Below are 22,418 nucleotides of genomic sequence, written 5' to 3'. Positions count from 1 at the left end.
AATTTTCAAAAATTTGATTTTGTTTTTGAAAAATTTAGTTAAAAACTCATTTTTTCGAAAAAGAAAAATATATATTAAATATAAAGTGTCAATCAATATGCATCCTTTTCAAAAACAGAAACTAAAAGCGAAACAGTTATCAATGGAGAGACCGTAACAACTAAGTCTTTTTCTTCTTATGTTTCAAATTAATAGATGGTCTAAATATGTAAACAATTATCGGACATGATTTTAGGAAAACTTTCGATAATGTATGAAATTCTGAAATGAAAGATTTGGTTCTTTATTCCCTATTTTGCTTTTTCTCCTATTTTTTTATGGAAATAATTATTAAAAAAATTCTTTTTCATTTTTTTTATTTTGTCGTGTGCTTGATCCTTATAAAATGGGTTCATTGCCTGAACTGAACTTGAACTGAACTAATCAATGCATGGCTTTAACCCAAAAATATTTTATAGTAGATCACAAACTCAAGGTCCTTGTCACCCAAAAATATTTCAGGGTAGATCACAAACTCAAAGTCCTTGCCACTATACTATTTCAAGAGACTCGCCTTTTTCATTTTTAGTCATTTTTTTTTATAACTCATAATCTCGTGTAGTTTCACTTATTAGATCTCTATAATCGGAGACTCGTCCTCAAAATGAGAGGGAGAGAAGTCCTGACTACGCGCCGCGTAGGGCTCAAACCAAAGAGGGAGATATCCCCATTAGGCCACAAGTCTACTACACCACCATCCGGATGGTTTTCATTTTTAGCTTTTAAATGCCAGGTAAATGTCAAATATTTAAAATAATACTATAATTATAAATATTATATTTTTAAAACTTTATTTTCAAAGGGAAAAAAAATTTTACTTCAAATTCTAAGAAGACTAAAAAGAAAAACACAATCAGGCGGGAAAAAACATTTTAAAAGTAAAAATAGAGAACAAAAATCAGAAAACACATTTAATATAGTTTTTAAAAGATGGGAAATATGAGATAATCATCTTAAATATGGATCCGTCCCAGACAATTTGAGTATAAATCAATTGATTAAGACATATATTAAAAGGTACAAAGTTTAAATCTCCACTTCACGTACTGTTGAACTAAAGAAATCGATCTATCCAAACACAATTTAGAAGTACAACTTATGCAACGACCACTTTCAAACAATCAACTATCATAAAGGTTACATAAACTAAAAAAGTCACTAGATCCACACCATGGTCATCCAACAGTGCCATCACAACTTAAATGATGTCTCCTTTTATAGTCCTATTATTATAATTGTGATCAAAATCCAGTTAAATAATGAGAAGATTGGTAATATGTATAAATAAGAACAACTATCCTCATCAATATAAAATCTATTGAGTGAAATAGAAAACAAAGCAATGAAAGTTTGTATTAAAAGTGAACAATATCTCTATCATCGTATAAATTACAGAGAAGATTGTTGGTTTCCTCCTAACATCGATCATACAATTTGCTCGAGTAACGTCGTACGTTAACTTTGCCACAAAGCTACACCAAAACGAACAGATCTTACTAGAACAAGAACCTATATTAAATTTAACAAAGATTTCAAAATTTGTAAGAAATTATATGCATACCCTCTTGTCTGTTTGGGGAGGCAGCCTTTTGATAAAGTTGGATGGCTAGAAAATTGTTGAAGAAACTGCATAATATATAAAATAATAATTTATTTGTGCAGTACTCCAAATAATAAACAAAGCTAAATTGGTGGAAATCTTAGTTGGCTTTCGTCGGTGGAATCATATATATAGGTTAAATTGTCCCATTTGGTGGGTGACTAAGCGGCCGTATTATCTAAAAAGAGAAGCCTATAATTTAAACTATACAATACCTATATATTATTTATATACATCAAGATAAATAAGAATTCATTTTAATTAAATACCATGTATGAAACTTTAATTTATTATATATCTCATAGTTAGATCTATTTTCATCCCCAAGAGGAATCCATTTTGAATGGGATTTATTTTTCTGGAATGTCTCAACCCTGTGTATTAGTAAAATTGTATTATCTATAAAGAAATAATATAATTATTAAATCTCTGCCATTTAACTAATCATTAAAATTATCAATTATATTTATCTTTATTGGTAATATCGTAAAATAAAATTTGGATGAATTATTGAGACGTGACAAATTTCTTAATCTTTTCGTCTTTAAATCTAGATTTTTCTTCTAATCCAAAAAGGTGTAAATGGTTTGAGTGAAGTCAAAACCAATTGAAAATGGAGGCCATACAAATTGGTAAGGAGAAGTTTTAGCATTTGGCAATATTATGTCCGTTGACTTTCTAACAATTGTTTTTTTTAATTTGTTGACTTAGGGAAGCTGAGATGTCCCATTAGAGAGTCACTATTTTTACCCTATCACATCAAACCCTAATTTTACACTAACAACAATTATGACTCTCTTAATTAGTGCTTCCTGACATAATGACATTCTAAACTTTAATTAATTTAATCAAAACAAAGTTTGCACACGTTTACAATTATCTCTTTACTTATCTCCTTTGAAACATTTTGATTTTTACACTTACGTTTTTTTTTTTATGATTTATTCCATGTACTTTAAATTTGGGACAATTATCTACCCGAATAGATATCTTATTTTAATTTACTCATATTTCATATTATAGGTTTGTTTTCTCCATCCATTTTTATTAGGGAGCATTCAACTTAAGTGAAAGATTCATCCTTTTGCACTAGTACTGCTATGATTAGCATTTTAACGATTCACAAATAGTTTAAATTTTAACTTCTTAGAAGACTTAAACATTATTTTTCTTTAAGTATGGGTGACAAAAACTTTATAAGAGTGAAGATTAATGATGATGATGCAAGATTTGGATTTGAGGTCCAACGAATACCTCACACAAAAGATCTGCATATCAATCTTGTGCTAAGTACAATACACTCTAATGTCTAAGATAAACAAAATATTTAGTTGAGGGTAACAGAAAGTAGAATTGCGTAGAACGTATCTTGCGCTCATGGTCTCTCCTCTTATTTATAGAGAGTGTTTGCTTGTGTTGATCATTCGGATAGACTGGCTCGACTATTGACTCGACCAATGTGATACTAAGTCCAAACACACTATGATACCTAAGTCAGATAAAGGTCATTTATGAAGGTAACAAAAGTAGAGTTGCGTAGAATATATCTCAAATCTCGTCTCTTCTCTTATCTATGGAGAGATTCTGCTCTGATGGGCTGGTTTGCTCGAGTCAGGTGATCCAACCCGATCAATTTGATTCGGACAGCTCAACTCACCTCGCTTCCTTTTAATTCTTCTTTACATCAATCTATATGGTAATTCCACCGGAAACAAATAATATATTTTTTAATCTTAAAAGACACATTAGTTGCTTAATAATTAAACACGAGAGAGAGAGAGAGAGAGAGAGAGCCGACCCACTTGAACACATGAATATGTGTCCCACGAGACGTGTTTCACTCTACCAAGTTTTCTAGGTTGACTTTTAAGGACAAAGGGGGAACACCACAAAACAGAAAAAGATTTGAGAGAGACACCAAGCACACCTTATTACAATTTACATTTCAAAAACACACAAACACATGCCCCCTTTTTTATTATATTTTATTGTTTTTATAATGTCACTCTTTTTCGCTTGCCAATAGATTTTCTTTTTAAGATTTAATCCACATTTTTTGCACTTGTTTTATTTTGTTTTGGTCTTTTGCCTAAATCGATAAAAATTTTGTTATGTATTTAATGGAAACTTTGTTCTTTCTTTGGTTGGAAAGATGGTTGGATTTACTTTCAAAGTAAAAAATATTTTAACTAGTTAGGCGACAGAGATGATATAATCGTCTGAGGTTGAGTTTTAAAGTCACATATTTTAAGTTTGGTAATAAATTTGAAAGTAGATTATTTATAATTTTGATAGGAGACCACGGAAATAAAGGGATTGTGACAATTTTTTGTCCTTAATAGAATATATATAGAAATTGTTTTTTCCTAGATTATGAATAGTTAATTATTTGAATTTATAATCATATTTTTACTTTTACAAGTCATCCAAAATAATTTCCAAAGCAAATAACAGAAAACTGACCTTTCAGAATAAACACTATCATAGTCTCTAAATTTTGTTTTAAATTATCTATTTTTGAAATTTTATCTTATAAATACTATTTCCATCGAGTAGTTACTTATTTTACACCATCTATTTTTTTAATAAATGTTTTTAAAATTTTTATTTTCAATTTTGAAATTATACTAAAAATTCAATTGTATTGGTAGAATTGGTAAAAAGCATACTAAACAAAATTGAGAGAGGTAGTAGTAAAAAACATATTGAACAAAATTTAGAGGAAGTAGACATAATTTTTTAAGACGAGGTCGTTATCAAACAGGATTATTAAAAAGAAGGAAACAAAAGGACGGACGAGATTTAAACTTGTATTTTTTTAATTATGTTGTGGGTTTTTTTTTTTTTTAATTTATGGCTCTTCTTTTCAAACTCACATGTGGTGACACCCTTGTAGGCTGTATTTGCTAATATAAATCCCTCTTACTCATTTTTCACTCACTTTGGTGTACCCTTTTGTCCCCTCCCTTCAAATTGTAGATGCCACTACTTTTTGTCTATAATTTCTTCTTCCTTTTAATTTCTCTTTTTAATTTTTTTCTTTTTTTAATGTGAAAAAAAATTAAAATTCTTTTTGTTTGTCAGCTTCTGCACCTCATCCTTAGGCCATTCTGACATCACTCTTTCTCATTATTACATTTTGCTTTGGAAAATTGCACAACAATCTAATCTAAACCCCATTTTGCCCCTCTCTCTTTTCTCCTTTTAGTAACTTCAAAGTTTGGTAAGTTTTTATCCCTAATTATGTAATTTATTTAAAGTTACCTTTATTTCACCCCTTCGAGTTTTAAACTTTAAAGTTGGTTTTCTTTTATAAAACAAAGCTGCCAAGATGTATCATTTTCACAATTTTATATGTTGCCAACTTTAGAAATAATTAGTTTTTGAGTTACATGAATTAAAGTATGTCAATGCTCGTAGAATTTTATTTTTATCATCATTTATGGAACTTTTACAATCAACTATCATCATTATCATATGATAATTACGAAATTCGGCCTTAAATATTCATATTATATCATTCTATAATATTTTTCTTATATAATAAAAAAATTACAAAATTTCAATTTCATCCCTAAAGCTGCATAGCAAATGAAAATACAATTCAACCTATTTTCTATCATTGTCAATAAATTTAATGATTGCTCAAGTTGGTTAAAAAAAAAATCTACCTTGAGTTCAAAATTTTCCCATCTCACTAGTGTATTTTCATATATAGGTGTTGTATCAACATCTGAGTGTGAATTCAAATGAATTTTTTTGTTTTCCAAAATGTGTGAAAAGGAGAAAAAAAAAGTAATTATGAGACAAATAAGTGTGGCTTCAAGCTTGAAAACATTACAAAAGAAAACTTTCATTCTGTCATAATTAATTTAATTATTTCCTATGGCACTACTCTTAGTGGTCCTATGATACTTACTAGTATACAATCACACCCTTCCCCTTCAATCCAAACCAAAATTTTAATCTTGCTCATCATTTGTTCATTCATATTGGCAAAATTTTTGTCCAAACCATATACCAAATTGGAGAGAGAGAGAGATTTTATGAAGTCAATTTCAAAGTGGAGCAAAAGAACAAACCAAAGTGTGATTCACATGTAGATTATCCTACTTGGAATATAGGGCAATAAAACCCAAATTTGGAATTGATTCTCAAAATGAAAGAGAGGGTTTGATTGGCTAAATAATTACCATTTTATTGGTAGGGAATATTCAGCCCTTCTTCTAAATAATGGCTTCCAATTGTAGAGTTTGATTTCACACTTAGAATTTTTTTCACAGTTTTTGTATCAAATACATTTTAGTTTCTATGTTGGCAAAGCTTCATCTCTTGATCAAGAGAGTTTCAGAAAGGGTTAGTTTGGGCAGTTGCATTGGAAGAATAGGTAAAAGAGATGTAGTTAAAATCAAAACATATAGCCTTCATTAACTTAATTCGTGACAGTCAAGAACGTGACAGTCGTTTTAAAATTTTGATAACAATTTATAACTGAAAAGAATAAATTTATTAAGAAACAACATTTTTGTTTCATGATAATGGTTTGTAAACAATTTCTAAAGAATTCTATCCAGTAAAACAAGTAGTTGTGTTTTTATTGTTGTCATGCTCTCTAGTATTTGTTGAAGTTCAACTCTAAATACCTCACGTATCTCCACAGTGGTATGATATTGATATTGCCCGCTTTAAGCATAGCCCTCACGGCTTTGCTTTTAGTTTCACCCAAAATGCATCATATCAATGGAGATAATTGTCCTCTCTTATATACTCATGATCATTCCCTTCCCTAGTCAATGTGAAACTTTGTCTGTAATTACCTTACCAACCCAACAATAAGAATATGAAAAGATTGACAAATGACAATAATTTAAAAGATAAGAATATAAAAAAATTTGCTAATTTATTTCTAATAATTAATTGAAATTTTTATAACTTGACTTTAATTATAATTAGTAATAAAATTTCAACCAGATATACAACTTTCTTTTAACTTCTACGATTACATACAGATCTTCTCTCTTTCATTTTTTCCTACAAAATTTTATTTACTCTCCATACTTATTTTGCGTCTTCTTCCTCTGTCTCAATTTTCTTTTTTCTTAAATATAAAACACATATGTACCAATATCTCATGCAGATGTTTAGGAGTTTACTTTAGGATTGAAAAATATATTTTTTAAAATTATTTTGTTACTATTTTTGTTTTATAAGTTTGTGTATGATTCGAATTCTTTAATTTAATACTTGCAAAAATTTTAATTATTTAGTATAAATAGAAAGATTCATTCTTCATTTTAATTTTAATTTTAATTTATGATCATATAAATTTGAAATATCACGTGCACAGCTAAAAATTAGTAAATATAAATGTTGGTTTATATTTGGATGTGTCTAAGTTTTTTTCAATTTTTTTTATATAATAGTGTGTAGGGGTGTAAATCCGAAGTCATAAATAAGTGCTTTAATTAGCCGAGCTAACCTTGTTTCAATGTAGTTTGGGAAAAAAAGAGACAAATAAAAGCGTGTCTGAGTGGTTTGAGAGTGGCTAATTTGGAAAAGCAATCTTTTGTTTTTATCCTTAATTTTTTAAAATAAGTATTATGGTTGGTTCGTAAAATTAATGGTTGTGCATTTAAAATCATCATCCATGATTTTATTAGAAGGAACTAAAAAGAAATTTAGTTGTTGAAAAATTAGTCATATGTAAAACATTTTTTTTACAAAAAAAAAATTATAAATCAGTAGTTTAAAAATATTTTCACTGAATTTCTGTTCTACAAAGCAGAAATCCACTTTCCAGAAAAAAATAATAATAAAATAAAATAAAAAATCTCTCAAAAAAACCCTTTAAATTTTGGTTTTGATGGCTTCAGAAAAATGTTTTAACTTCAAAATATCTTCTTAGTTTGAAATAATTTCTTACATTATTTAGAATAGTCTTCCACTGATAAATATAGTATAATTTATATTACTAGGATTGAAAACTAAAAAGACCTTTTGACTTTTAACGTATAAATTTACATATTATCTTTCTTTAGAAAAGTTATTGTAAAATATAATTTACGTACACCATCAAAATTATTGAAGAATTTATTGAAAACTCAAAAGTCATGTCCAATTTTGGAGTTAAAGCTGTTAGGAAATTGGAATAAAAAGTTAATTAAATATATAATAAATACTATATTTTACTTTAAAAATGACATTTTGGGTCTATTAAAACATATGAAAAAAAAGAAACAACACAAATGGTTAAATGAGAATATAAAATTTTTACTCTATAACATAATTAAAAAAAATTATAAAATATCGATATTTATTTAATTGAAGAACAAAAAAAATTAATTAATAGACAAAAAAAAAACAAAAATAGCATGCTTAAGAAAAACAATTAAATAAAGTGAATAAAAAAATTGATAGTAAAATGACTTTTTTTTTTTGTTGATGAAATAGTAAAAAATGACTTTGAATTTAGAGATGAGAGAAATTAAAGTTTAAGGTACAACGGTGTCTACTTTGTCTAAGATGTGGGTCCTATATATAGAAGCATATTCATACAAAATTGTTTCTTCTACTCATAATATGTTGGATTTTTTCCTAGAATAATTTGGCTTGACTTTAGATGCATAATTAATAATATTTCACGAAACTCCTAAGTCAACGTTATGCTCATTTGGAGCAATTATTCAATCGGAAGAGAAGTTGGAGCTGTGTTTGACCAACTATTTTAATTAGTACTTAGGGTTAATTTTTCATCGAGACACACAATTTTATTTATTTGTTTACCTTATAAATAGATGTTTAGTATAAAAGTATTCGAATCCAGATGTAATGAGCATATGAGTAGAGTTACAAAAATGAATAATGAGCGAAAATAAAATTTTGACCTATAATTTCATAGGAGATTTTTGTTTTAGTTTTTAAACTCAATTTGACCTTTTTATCAAAATTAATGTGTGATATATTGATATGACGCATTTAAAACATAGCATAGAAAATAAAATATTGTTTATTGTAATGATTTTTTATTTCAGAAAATTTTTTCATTTGTGAAAAAATGTATAAACATTTTAGCTAGAATTGATGGCCACAAAGTAGCCAGAAATATGTAATTTTTAATAATAGTGAGTAAAAATATATAAGAAATAATTAGAGAAAATTATATTAAAAAATGTTTGAGAAAAGAGTATAATTTTTCTTTCTTTCTTTCTTTTTCCTTTGTATTTGTATATTTGTATTTAAGCAACCAATTTCTAAGCTCAATATCAAACTGATGCACGTAACTTAAAATTGTTTTTAAAATATAGTACATAAAATTTGACAATTTAGCATCAAGGGATCGATTCAAGATTTTTATGAAAATATTTAGGACTAGTTTAGTAATATTTTGTTTCTTATTATTTATTATTTTTTTAATAAATAGAATTAAAACTGCATTTTGTAACTCTTTTTTCCTTCTTATTTTATTAAAAAAGAACGAAACATATTTGGTAACACTTGTTTCTCTAAAATTTCAAATTAAAAAAATATATATGAATTTTTTCTAATTAAAGATTATTCAATTTTTTTATGTTATATTTATTTTTTAAAATATTTATTAAGCATTTCATGAACCAATAATGATAAAATAATTATTTTATTTATATATTGAAAAAAACTAAACTAGGAAAATACGAACAAGAAACAAGAATCTTAATTTTGGTATTTACAAAATTTCTAAATTTAAAAGACGTTTCTTATTTAGAAACATGAACAATTACCAGATGCTTATATTTCTCAAAAACTATAAATAATAAATAAGAACATTATCAAATAAGTTCTTAAATATCAATATGGAATGTTTTGAGGTATAAAGATCAAAATAAAATATGAGATGGAGATGAAAAATATAAATAATAAATAAAACATCATCAAACAAGCTCTTAAATATCAGAATGTTTTGAGATATAAAGGTCAAAATAAAATATGGGATGGAGATGAGATTTTGACTTATTAATGTTGATGTCGGTTTCTGAACAAGCGCTGCATAAGTGGCATGGAGGTTTTACATACGCCTCTTACAAGCTCTGGGATACTTGCACACAAAAATCTAGTACTCGTATGCTGCTCTACCAAATGCACTCCGTTGCTTAAGTTAGATTTCAAGTTGGGAGCAGACGAGGTATGGAACAATAGAAAATGCAGTAATCTCGAGGGTGAGAGTTTGCTTGAGTGTGTATTGAATTCTCATAAGGAGTCGTGTGTAGAGAAAGTCGACTTACCTCGATTGGGGTTGCTCTCTTCCTTATGTATGGAGAGAGAGTGATTTCTAATATGAGAGATGGACATAGAGAGGTGGCATGTCGTACCTGAGGGTCCTTGGAGGACAATTCGACATTCTCCTTCCCCCTCTGTGCTGCAGATCAGGGGATCGGCAACATCTTGGATGCATTCTCTAAGGCGTATCGTAGTTTGAGTATAGGATATCAATTACCTTGCCCGCTAGCTGTCCTTCGTATGGATTGTCCAACTGGTGCGCCTAGTGTCACGGTCGTACATTTTTTAACCGCGCGGCATCATGATCTAAGCTCGACTATAACCAGCCTTACGGGGAACTCTAGCCCCAATTCACTTTTTGCGCCCTTTGTGGCCTCGTCGGACCTTAGGCGAGGTTCTTTCTTCCTCGACCGAACTTCAATTCGCTTTTCGAACCATCTTGGTTCTCGGCCACTCGGCCGTCCTGCTCCTACAATAAGCCAGGACCTTACCGGGATGAGTTTTGACCTATAACGGGATCATAACGAGCTTAAAACGGCAACCAGGTACAACCGGGAGATTCCTGCTACTTAACTATGTCAAAACTAGCTTATCGGGTCCATCGGACTCCTCTAAGACAATTCCTGATGAGAAACTAGTCAATAACGGGCTAAACAACCTGACCGGGTACTGCCAGGATGGTTCCTGCCGAGATTCGGACAAGGAATGACTAAACATGGCAATCGGGATGAGTCTTGCTGCTTACCGTGCCAAGACTAGCTTTTTCTCACTTACCGGGTACCCACCGGGACTCTAGGATGCCACCCCAAGCATCGGGATGTCATCGAGCTTCGCTGCTCGCTTGGGCATGCATACCGAGAACCGACCCATGTATGTATCTATCATCGGGACCTTCCGGACATCCAACCATCGGGACACTATCGAGGCACAACGACTCTTGCGCTCGTGTCATGTCGTTCGAGCATACCGTACTGCATAAGGACCTCTATGTGCAACCTCCAGCCCATGGGACGAGGTGCAATGCCGACACACCCGTGCCATTTGACACTGTCCTTGAGATTCCCATTCTCGAAGGAAGACGCCCAAGACCTTGGTCTTGCAACACTCGCTCGCCCACGCCATGACACACACATGTGCCATGGGGTAGCTCACTTAGGCCACAGGGCTCAGGGGTGGTGGAGAGCTGACATCATGCCTCCCCTTAAGGTACATTCTAAGGCATTCTTGGTCTGGCAGGCGTGTACGTGCAAAGTGGCGATGAGTCATTCGCCAACGTAGAGCGCACGTCTGAACTCCGATTGACACGAAACTTGGCGTGCTTGCATATCTCACTTATATGCATCTAACTCTAAAGTCGCTCGTCCAAACTCTCGACGGAACTCCGACTTCTAGAGTCATGGCTCGGGGCCCCAACTGGCCCCCGTTGAGCTTGTCACCGACACCACTGACATTGCCTTCGCCTTGCATTCTACATACACCTTCTCTAGGAATTCTTGTGCACATCCTTGGGGTGTGATAGGTGATGCACCGTCCTCCTTGGTTGCATCACGACACTTCTCTCTCGGCCCTCAACATGACCCGACGGGCGACATATGCATGTCGCCACCACTTGTCCACTATGTGGGCGTCACAACCTACTCTCTACTAGTATGGTTGTGACACCTAGCCCCCAACGATGTGCTTGGAATTGGGTCCAGTGCACTCAATTTCTAATTGGTCGTCTTATGATTCGGTCCATACTGTTGAACTATGCGTGGCACCTTGATCTTACCCGATAACTATTAATATAGTTATTTTGGAAGGTTAAATATATTTGTTCTTTATATCATTCTTCATTTGTCTATAATCTTTAAACTTTTCATTTCTCCCTTATGTATTAAAATAATTTCAATTATATCATTTAGTAAAAAAAAAAAGTTTGTTTGTTTGTTTTATATAATAGTAAAAATTTTGTTAACAAAAAAATTGATGTAATATTGTAATGTTAATTATTATTTTATGGATATATTTGTACATGTGATTATATTACCATGAGCATAATGTGATCCATCTATCAAGTTACATGCATACATGTTCAAATATGTTAATAAAAAAATAATTTAATAACACGCCATCTTTTTATTACCAAATTTTAACTTTTTTCCCTTTTTATATAAAATGACTATTGAAAATTTTAATAAATATATTAGGATAAAAATTTTAAATTTAAAAGATTAAGGACTAAATTAAAAATATCCCTTAGTTAAAACAATGGGGTATATTTAGGCCTTGGGTTTGATTTTGGAGAGGTTAAAAGTGATTAAAGAATAATTTGAATTGTTTAAGTATTTAATCAATCTTAGTTTTTTATTGCATATTTACTTTAATATGTAAAATCTTGAGAACACTAGCTTTTGTAATCAAATTTAAGCAAAATTTGTTAATCAGAACATAATTCGACTGGTTAAGGCATATAACTTCGATCAAAAGGTCTATAGCGACGTTCGTTTATAGTTTTTCAAGTTCAAAATAGAAATTTAGGACTTATTTGATAATTTTCATATTTCTTGTTTTCATTTTTTTCTCTTTTAAAAAAAGGTAAAATAAGAACTACCTTTGTAATTTCTTGTTTTTTGTCCTCTAAAATTTTAAACTAAAAAATAAAACATTTATATGAAAGTTCAAATTTTAAACTAAAACATTCAAAATTTAACGTTATATTTATTTCCAATATTATTATACATTTCTAAGGAAAAAAATGATAAAATATTACTTCTTTTCTTATATTTTGGAAAAAAAAAAACCTAAGAAACTTGTTTAAAAAAAAATTTGAAAACAAGTAGGAACACTATAAAAAAGGTTGGTACCAAATACTAACATATTGTTTATTACAGTCATTGTATTAAATTTTCTATCATGATATTTTTATGACATTTCCATGTGTTTCTATAGATTTGACGTCGATACGAGAAGTAAATCAATATTTTCACAATATTAAGAAAAATCAACAAAATATCACTAATATAATATTAATCATTTTTAACCTACTTAGAAATAGTGAATGTTTATTTGTTAATTTAAAGAATTTTTTATTTTATAATTTTTTCATAAAGATCTATCGAGATCAATATTTTATTAACATTTTTATGAAATTAAATTCTCGATATTTTCTTCATCATCGATGTGTAAATAAGGCGCGGTGTAATATAAATTGGGGGTGAGGTGAAAAGGGTAATATGGAGAGATGAGGTGGCGTTTTTTAGTAGAAGAGGGGAGAGAGAGGAAATGATTAATCGAAGAATTTTGTATTTAGCTCAGAAAAGAAAATATGGAGCAAGTCATTTTCCAGGCTCTGACTCTTATGGTGGGGAGGAGAGAGAAACAGCGTGGGCCCCACCTGTCTTCGCACGCGTGCACGCCGTGTGGACCCAACTCGTTGACCCTGTATTTTCCTTCAAATTTTATCTTAAAAAAATAAAAAATAAGGAAGAAAAAAAATGATAGATATCTTTGACTCAAGGAGTTTTTCAATTGCTTTATTCTAACCATTGCAAGTCTTCATCCGTTGGATTGAGCAGGAGCTGTTTGAAACGAAACCCAATTTTCAGGTTGGCCATATACATGAACCATCCAATTTCAATTGCATGGTCAACTCAATCCAACCTAATATTTTGGATTGACCAATTGTTGGATTTTTTTTTTAAATTATCACGAGGATGGGGAGTTAGGATTGAAACTAAATAGACGAATGAGATTAAGATACAATTGAAAACCTTAAATGAAGGGTTAAGATTAAAATTAAATGGACGGTTTATATTGAAGATATAAATATATATAATTAAAAAATACACATGTATGCATAAATTCGGGTTGGATTGGGTTTACTCGATGTTTAAAAAATTGAACCCGAGACCCACCCAATCCTTACGGTTTGGGTTGGATTTGCGGGTTTTTCGAACATCCCTACTAACCATTCCTCTCTCTCTTTACAGAAAGATCAAAATGAATATTTCGAGAGTAGAAAATCAATATAGATATTTAAAAAGTATAAGAATGAAAATAAACTAAAATTAAAAAGTATACCAATTAAAAATCTAAAATTAGGCCGTTGTTGATTTATTATTCTAATTGTCAAGTCTATAACTTTTGTTTTAAATTTGTCTCTGTACTGATAAAAATTTATGTATATAATATAAGCAGGTAGATTGAAATTGAGGGAAATAACCTTCTACATTTTACTTCTTCTGTTTATTTGTTACTAAATTTAAGGTTAAATTCCAAGTTTGAGCCTTCCCTTTTAAATTGTGTCTAATAAGTTTTTCAACTTTAATGAAGTATTTAATAGATAGTCTAAATTTTATTTTTTAGTACAACATATGGAATGAGAGATTCAAACTCACGACCTTTTATCCTACATAGGTGTCCTAACTCGCTAACTTATATTTAGATTGACTTTTTGTTTTGAAAATTTAGCTAGAGTTCAAATATGTTTATAATAAAAGTTAAAAATATTTTTTAAATCGAAAAATACATTTGAATTATTAGCCAAATTTCAAACACAATTTTTTTTTTCAATTTTTGGCTTAAATTTAGAAAACAGTAGCAAAAAATACATGCAAAACAAGAACATGAGTAAAATTAGTATGTACAGCTTAATTTTCAGGCTTTTATATATTATAATGTATATAGTTTATCTTTGAGAAAGATCTTTTTAAAAAGTACTAATCTATAATTTAATCTCTCAACTTTGATATTTATTCTATTTTGATGCTAAACTTTAAGCTATTTATTTTAGTTCCAATTTGCAAATATTTTATTTTATTTCCAAACTATATAAAAATATTTAGTTCTCATCATTAAATTTTCTTACTAATAATACAACAAAAATCTAAATGAAATTGAAAATTTGATACCTAACTTATTTACGTGTAGCTTTAAATATTTGTACATGAAGATGTTTATTGATTAGATAAATTACCGAAATGTAAGTTGTCAAGTTTTTATTAAGTAATAATTCACAAAAAATTTAATTATATGAGAAAAAGGAATTTGATATACAAAGTTCAAGAATTAAAATAAAATGTTTTAAAATCGAAATACAAAAAATAGAACAAATATAAACGTTAATGAACCCAATGAATCAACTGATAATGAATGCATAAAAAACTAAAATAAATAATATTTTGTAAGACTATCACACTTCTCATTGCTCGATCGAGATTGAAATCGTTTTAGTTAGATCATATCCAAGTTCATTTTGTCTTTACGAGGACCAATCCTGTTATTTTTAGGAGGCCTACGCCCCATGAAAACTATCTACCTGAATTTGTCCCTTGATTCGTAGGTAGTCGTGACACAAGGTTCATAATTTAATATTACACAATAAAACAATTTTTTTATGGGAGGATTCAAACTCATAACCTCTTGATTAAAGATTGGTGTCAATAACCACTGAACTCAATTCATGTTGATTAAATATTAAAATAAAATCACTCGTTCTAGAATCATCACATATGAGATTAGTTGTTTTAAAAATATAATTCTAATTAATTGTTGAATCACTTAATAATATAATAATATAATACTAATTTAAGCCCTTAAAAAAACTTTAATTTAAAGTCGAAGTCCACTGATTCGTGTACGACAAATTGACATTCCCACTAAATATCTGGTTTGGTCAGCAAGAAATCAACGAGACCTAATTTGAAAATCAATTGCTCATTTGTCAATTGGCCATACTATTTTTTTTTTTTTTTTTCCCTTTTTTTTCTCTAATTACCATACACATTTATTTCTCTCTTGTCGTTTTCAACATAATATGATTATCAAGCCCAATAAATTTGAATTTTAAAATTTTAACTAATGTTTTTACATTTTAACATAAAATAAAGTCAAAATTACCAAATTTTAGACCACGAAATAAATATATGTATATTGTCATATTGATAGAATTTGAGTTTGTCACCAAATTTTAACAAAAAATTAAAATTCAACAAACATTTGACATCAGTTTTATTTTTCGTCAATTAGTCGCTAGAGTTCATCATCGACCAAAAGGAAACATTCTTATAGTGAGAAGCGATGTGAGTCGAATTGTCTGAGTTGGACTACTCTACTAGACCAAATAAGACTTAATCCAATTAGACCTCTCCAAGCCAAACTAAAGAGAATGTCTTTAAAATAAGAGGAGTGATTTGAGGCACAAAGTACGACGACATAAACATAAACATTTTACTAATCTCGATTATTGAACCTTTTATCTGATTTAAACATCAAACTTTTTGTATGATTTAAACATTGAAGTTGGGCATAGGCACCTAGTTGTATCGACATTATACAAGCTGTGGCGGTACATTATTGTAAATAATTATTACTAAATCTATTAGTTTTTGTCTCTGAAATACGTGTACACTATTTTGTATAATTCTTTTTTTCATCAAGTTTATTCTTAATTAACAACAACAATTTGACATTTTGAAAAAAAAAATACATATTTTTTTGTATGACTATGCTTTTTTTTAATGTTAAATATCTGTTTCATGTTATGTACTTAATTTCAGGGAGGAAAAAACAAAATCAACACTTCTAGATAGAAAAACCTACCTGGCCTGAATGGAAAGCCACGCATTTATTTCCTGATATTCGTGAGTGTCCGGGCCAGCTTACGCATACTTCGACTAATCTTCACGGGACAACCATCTAATCCTACAATATTTGGTGTCGGAAAACACATAGTAATTACTAATTCCTAAAGTAAATGGTCATCATGGAAGAGAGAAATTGAAAAATGACCTCTATTGAAATATAAAATTAAATGATAGTTTTAGCCTACATTTATTCGTCTAAAAGTTTTAGCCTACATTTATTCATCTAAATATTTGAGTGATATTTTCTTTCCCTTCTCGATTTGATTATTTTGGATCATCAGTCTCTGATTTTGAGCTTAATTTTATACATCTTCTTTTACCATGGTTTCTAATTAATTTTTTGTACATCAAATTGGGGCGAGAAATTAATTTTTGTTAATTATTATGCAGGTTAAATTTCACTCCTATATTTAAATTTTAAATTTCTTCTTAGTATTTTTAACTCATTAATTTTAATAGTAGTGGCTGATAATATGTTGAAAATTATTAATTTATATCAATATGTTACGTCAATTCATATAAGTATAGCCAATCTTAACATATCTTAAGATATATCTAACCAAAAAGTCATGAATTCGAATTCCTATTCTCACATGTTGTACTAAAAAAATATCATATCACGTATAAAGTTACACCAATTCACATCAGTATCATACTAATTTTGTTTTTTTGTTATATTTTGAGAAGATAAAATTGAAAATTTCATAAAGTATAAACTACCATAATTATTTTTTGGACACTCATTTAATTAGGTTCTTTATTGGTAGGTGAAATGAAATTCTTTTAAAAAGTTTGAAAATTGTGTTATTTGAATGTGTGAATGCAACGAGGGAAGGTAGGGGAGGATGGAAATATGAAAAACAAATCTTCCAAATTCATTATGTTATGCAGTAAATGACAATTATACCCTTTTTTATGCTTTTAAGACAAGTGGAATAGCTTCTCCAGCTTTGTTCAGACCAACCTGGCATTAGATCATTGGCCAAAAGCAAACTCTTAAAGGGACAATCTTGGAAAAAATTTCTAGTACCAGAGAAGTACTCCCTTCGTTTTCATTATATATATATATGTATATGTATATTTTTTAATACAAGAAGTGGAGTGGAGGATTCGAACTCATGATTTCTTTTATAGAAATACATATCAATTACTGTTGAGCTAAGGTCATGTCGACCCTTTTATTTATTATAGTTTTACTTTTAAATAATTTTTTTAATATTGATAGGCTCTATCTCATCTATAATATGGTGTTGATGTGACGAGTATTGAAAGGAAGAAGTATCCATATTCCTAAAGTACTAGAAATTTTTCGACAAAAAACTTCCATCCTGACGAAAAGTACACAATTAAAAATAAATGAATATCTTTTTATTTAAAAGTTAAATTGACAATTAATTTTTATAGTTTGGAATTCTTCTTGATTTAATTTTCATAGTTTTAAACGTTTGAATTTGGTCGGTATATAATTTGTTAAAGCCTCGAAAGTTGTTCTTTAACATTATTTTACCTCCTTAAAAACTTACACGTTTTCCATTATTTATCTACTTAGCCCTAAATTCTAATACAACCAATAAATTACATAGTCATGCACATGTAAATAGAAAATATGTTACGTAATATGTAATAAATAAAAACAGAAATGGTCCGTGGATTTAACAAAGTGAGTAAATTACAAAATTTTAAAATTACAAAGTGTGTGTATGGGTAAATGAAATTAGTTTTGAAAAAGTAAAGGAAAGAAATAAAAAACGTCATCATAATAAAAGAGAATAAAAAAGAAAAGAATTCAATTCCAAAACGACCTTTCCTCTGTCTAATCAACCCTCCCTGAAAAATGTCAACCAGATTTTCTTTTCTCGTTCTGAACCTCAAAAATAAATATTTTCATCTATTTTTTTTTCTTTTGGTAAGTAATATAAATACCGATATGCCGCGAACCGTTTTCAATAGTTTTTTGTAAATAAAAACTTCACCGTTCACACAAAGATTCAGAGAAGAAGAAGTTTAAAATCTGTGGAGGATTTAAATCTCGGAAGTGTGCAAGCTGGGTTTGATTCTGGAAGGTGCAGCCATGGCGGAGGAGTTTCCGAGCAGTGGAAACTGGTGGGACGCTTCTAGAAGCCGCTACGACGCCGGAATATCCCCCTCCTCCTCCTCCGTCACCACCTTCCCCTGGCCGCCGCCCGACATCGCCGACGTCAAGCCCAGATCCTCCATCCACGACTCCGACTCCGACTCCGCCTCCGCCGATCCCAATTTGCATTTCATGGGCTTGGGCCTCGCCTCTCCGCCCATCGATTGGAACCACCCCTTGCTGTAAGTACCATTCCATTTTTCTAATTATGTGCGGCGGCTGCAGGAGTTAATTGTTTAGAATGAATAAAGACCACTCAACTAATTATTTTTACGGAACAGTCGCGGCGGAGAGAAGGCGGCAGAGAGTAGTTTCCGGTCGATGCTGCAGCAGGAGAATATGCAAGAAACCGGACAGCAGCAGCAGCAGATTCAATGGATGAGATCGGAGAAGCTGTTTTCCGGCGAGACTCCGGCGAGCGAATTCAAGGCAATAAACCGGGGGTTTTCGCTGGACCATCATCAGGCGCAGCCGCAGCAGTTCAGTCCTCCTCAGTACAGCTCCGGCGACAGCGCCGTCACGAGTTTCCCAATGGACACGGCGGCGAATTTATACGGAAGCTCGGCAACATTATTACAAGGCTTATTAGGAGGTGGCGACCAGCAACAAACTTCGCCGCCGGCGCCCGCCTTGAATTTCCCTTACAGTGCCCATTTCGCGATGAACTCCGGCGAGTTAATGCCGCCGTGGTCCGCCTCTAAAGTCCCCCCCGTTTCTGAGAAACTCCCCGCCGAAAGCGGCTGCTCCGGCGCCGCCACACAGCAGCCACTTACACTTCTCCAACAACACGCCCTTCTGGAACGCCTCCGACATCAAAGACGTGAGACCCAGCTTTTCCCCTCCTACAACCCCGCTCCCGCGTATCCGGATAAATCGAAGGTATATCAAATTAAATTAACAATTTAGTCGCTAAACTTTAACCATTTTCTTTTTTTTAATAAATTAGACATGTATTGATTGATTGGATAGCAGAATATATCGGAGGTTCGTGATTCGGGAACAGTAGGGAAAAAAGTGGGAATGATCACAATCAACAAACGGGCGCAGCTGCTAAAAGGCCCCGAAATGAAACTCCGTCGCCGTTGCCAGCTTTAAAGTAATTAATCTCGAAAATTATTGAATGAAGTCGCTACAATACAGTAATAAAAAATTGTAATATTCAGTTTAATTTAAGGTTAATTTTGTTGGTTGCAGGTGAGGAAAGAAGATGGGGGACAGAATCACTGCGCTCCAACACTCGTTTCACCTTTCGGAAAGGTATATTATTAACCTTATGAATTCAATTCCTTTCAATTTTCTCTATTTATTTATTTATTATTATTATATTATTATTTTGGTTAAATCAGAAATAAAAATAAATGTTTTTTTTATTCTTTATTTTTAAAATGAATGTTGTGATTTTGTGTCAGACTGATACAGCTTCAGTGCTGTCTGAAGCAATTGAATACATAAGTTCCTCCATGAACAAGTCAGTGGTAAGTGCTATTGCATATTGCATATCCATTTTATTATTATTATTATTATTATTTTGTTATGAAATTATAAACCTTTTAAAAAAATTGAAAATTGAAAATTATTATTATTATTTTGAATTTTAATTTTAGGTTTTGAGCACTCCGTATTTGAAGAGTGGAACTGCAGTACAGCAACAACAACATCAGCAGCAGCAGTAAAGTATTGTTCTCCTTTCAAGATTCTACCTTTCATTAATTAATTAATCACTAAATTAATTATATTATATGTTTTAGGTTTAATTATATATTTTCTTGTATCATTTTATGTTTGTCTTGTCTTGGTCGTTAGGTTCTGCGATTAATTACCAAATGCTTCTTCATAAATAAACTTGTTCATTGATATAAATTTCGTTAAATCTTTTAGAAAATCTTTCTTCTGTTTTTAATATTTAGTTAAGATTTTTTTTAGTTGTGAAAAAAAAGTTATGCCTGTTCTTCAGCTACTAACCAAACTAAGAGAAGTAATTTTTTTAAAAAATTTGTATTTCTAAATTTGGTTGTGATATTTCGAAACTATACTGTTTAGTAATAAATAAATAAAAGCTTATTTTTACAAATAGAGAACAAACCGAAAACCATTTACAAAACTATTCCTCAACCTTATTTCTAAATTAAAATGTTTAAGCCACTTTACTTTTGAATTCTCGTTTTGAAAAACTAAACTTATAAAAGCTACCAATCCTTATTTGTTTTACCTGTACTTTTGAAATCTAACCAAAATTTAATAATAATAATAATTACAATAATCAAATAAATAATCAAAGTTTTCACAATGGAAAAAAGAAGAGGAGAAATTAAAAGTAGAGATGATTAGAAAACAGAGAAAAAACTTTAATAAACAAACACAAATTATAAAAACAAAAATATAATCAAACAAGCCCAAGAGAACTTTACCATAAGATTAATAATGATTTAGAGAGAAAAAAAAAAGTTCTTTCAACAAAAGCACTTCTACTGTAATTTTTTTTTTAAAGCACTAATCCAATTCATTTTCTAAACCACTTTAAATTAAAACTAAACACCATCAAATTTCTTAAAAAACTCTTCTGAAGAGGCAAAATACTTTCCACCCTTTTAAAAGTCATCCCAAAAAACCTAATTAATCACAAAAACAATAGGGTTTTTTCTTAGTTATTCTTTTTCTGGTTTCTGACATGTGAAAAAGGAATTGGAACCTTCAATCTTTTCAGACAAGAATATGTTATTATATCTTAATCCGCTGAACTATATACACGCTACAATAAGGTCGGGTTTTGAAACCGAAAATAACGACGTGTGGGGTTGTAAAAATTGCAGAGCAGCGAGAAATCAAAGGAAGGAGAAGGAGGAAAGCAAATCTAAGAAGCCGAGGGCTGTGCTTAGTTCCAGTTTCAAGTACATTTCCAGTCACTCATGAAACCACCGTTGATTTTTGGACTCCAACCTTCGGAGGAACCTTCAGATAAAAAAAACCAATCCAAATTTCCAACCCCAACCTTAATTTCTTGATCTTACTCACAAATATAATACTATCAATATCACATCGTCCATCATATCCAAATCATATAATATATAGTTTATATACTATATAGTAAATTAGTTAAATTACAGATATTGTTTCTGTGCAACCAGTACATATCTTATCAAAACCCTAGAAAGTTTGGGAGATGATAAGATATCAGTGTACTGGTTTCCCTCAAGAACTCAAAATATTTTAGGTCACATTATTCCCAAAACAACCCCACTCTCACCCTCCAAAGCTGAACTCATGATGCAGATTTAGGGCCATTCTTGGGACCATTTAATTTTTCTTTTTCTTTTTTTTTCTTTTTTTGTACTCAATTCAAAGTAATCATAATTTAGAAAGAAAAGAAAAAAAAAGAGCTAGCTACTAACATGATCTCTAGTTTGTTTGGAGTTGTTCTTTATATTTGTTTTCTGTTTTTTGGAATATAAATTCAGTGAAAACATGTTTGATTAATTTTTTTTATTTTTTAAGATCTCTCTCTCTCTCTCTCTCTCTCTCTCTCTCTCTCTCTCTCTCTCTCTCTCTCTGTTTTTATTTTTTATTTTTTTTATTTTTTTGCTCTCTCTTATTTGCTATACACTGTGAATAGAGCTGTCATTGGCTTTAAGGTTTGTAAAAAAGAGAATTATAAGTGATAAAAAAAGAGAAGGGAAGGAATATTTGAGATTAATATTTTAGAAATTAGCAAAGAGAGAGAGATTGTGGGGATTGGCCATTGATTTGACATCTCACTTTTTAAAAAATT

At 30.5% G+C, this 22,418-nt stretch overlaps 1 pseudogene across 1 annotated transcript; it reads left to right on the top strand.

The window, feature by feature from the left end:
• Positions 1–18,531: 18,531 nt before the first annotated feature.
• Positions 18,532–21,743, top strand: LOC148207817 (transcription factor bHLH123-like; annotated as a pseudogene). Its single transcript, XR_015787632.1, has 7 exons — positions 18,532–18,834; positions 18,934–19,531; positions 19,625–19,748; positions 19,847–19,909; positions 20,062–20,127; positions 20,257–20,321; positions 21,465–21,743. The product of XR_015787632.1 is annotated as a transcription factor bHLH123-like (transcript).
• The last annotated feature ends 675 nt before the right edge of the window (positions 21,744–22,418 follow it).

Source organism: Momordica charantia, unplaced genomic scaffold, assembly GCF_013281855.1.
Source record: "Momordica charantia cultivar OHB3-1 unplaced genomic scaffold, Mcharantia_2.0 BLBB01000059.1, whole genome shotgun sequence".
Classification (NCBI taxonomy): domain Eukaryota; kingdom Viridiplantae; phylum Streptophyta; class Magnoliopsida; order Cucurbitales; family Cucurbitaceae; genus Momordica; species Momordica charantia.
The sequence above is the reverse complement of the archived record's forward strand: the minus strand, read 5'-3'. Positions and strand labels throughout refer to the sequence as shown.